The sequence below is a fragment of the Octopus bimaculoides genome, chromosome 2 (genome assembly GCF_001194135.2).
Source record: "Octopus bimaculoides isolate UCB-OBI-ISO-001 chromosome 2, ASM119413v2, whole genome shotgun sequence".
In the NCBI taxonomy this organism is placed as follows: Eukaryota; Metazoa; Mollusca; class Cephalopoda; order Octopoda; family Octopodidae; genus Octopus; species Octopus bimaculoides.
In genome coordinates this window covers 14,093,117-14,094,046 of record NC_068982.1, presented here as the reverse complement: position 1 = coordinate 14,094,046, position 930 = coordinate 14,093,117, and positions in this window count along the sequence as shown.

Here is a 930-nt window from a genome sequence, read left to right as displayed (position 1 = left end):
TGGTGTGTTTACATCTCCGTAACTTAGTGATTCGGCAAAAGAGACCGATAGAATAAGTACTATGCTTCTAAAGAATAAGTCCTGGGGTCGATTTGCTTGACTAAAAGCTGGTGCTCCAGCATGGCCACAGTCAAATGACTGAAACAAGTAAAAGAGAGATAGAGTAAAGGGTAAGGTTAAAAGATGGAGACAAGAAGTAGATGAAGAAGTAGTGCATTGAATGAGAGATGTAGTGCAGTGAAGAAGTGGGAGTTAAGATGTGAGGAAGATCAAGAAAGAGGTAGATAGTGCGATAGAATGTGATGGGAAAGTCTAATGGTGTAATCGGAATGGATCAATAACAGGCACACACTCACGCAATTACACTCAAAGAATTGCGATCAAGTAATGCAAAGAACGGCAAAGTGGAGATTCGTTAGTGGTGTGGGATACATGCTCTTTACTCTTTTTGCTCTTTTACTCGTTTCAGTCATTTGACTGTGGCCATGCTGGAGCACCGTCTTTAGTCATGCAAATCGACCCCAGGACTTATTCTTTGTAAGCCTAGTGCTTATTCTATCATTCTCTTTCGCCGAACTGCTAAGTTACGGGGACGTAAACACACCACCATCGGTTGTCAATATAATGTGTCTTGAATGGCACAACAATGCACTATAATAACAACATTATACACACACATACATATATATATACATATATACGACGGGCTTCTTTCAGTTTCGTTCTCCCAAATCCACTCACAGGGCTTTGTTGCCACACAGTGGGACTGAAACCAGAACCATGTGGCTGGTAAGCAAGTTAGTTACCACACAGCCACTCTTGTGCCTATAATAAGTGGAAATTTTACCGGTGAGTGTGTTAAATCATAAGGCACCAAAAGAGAATGACTCTCCCCAGACATATATATATATATATATATATATATATATA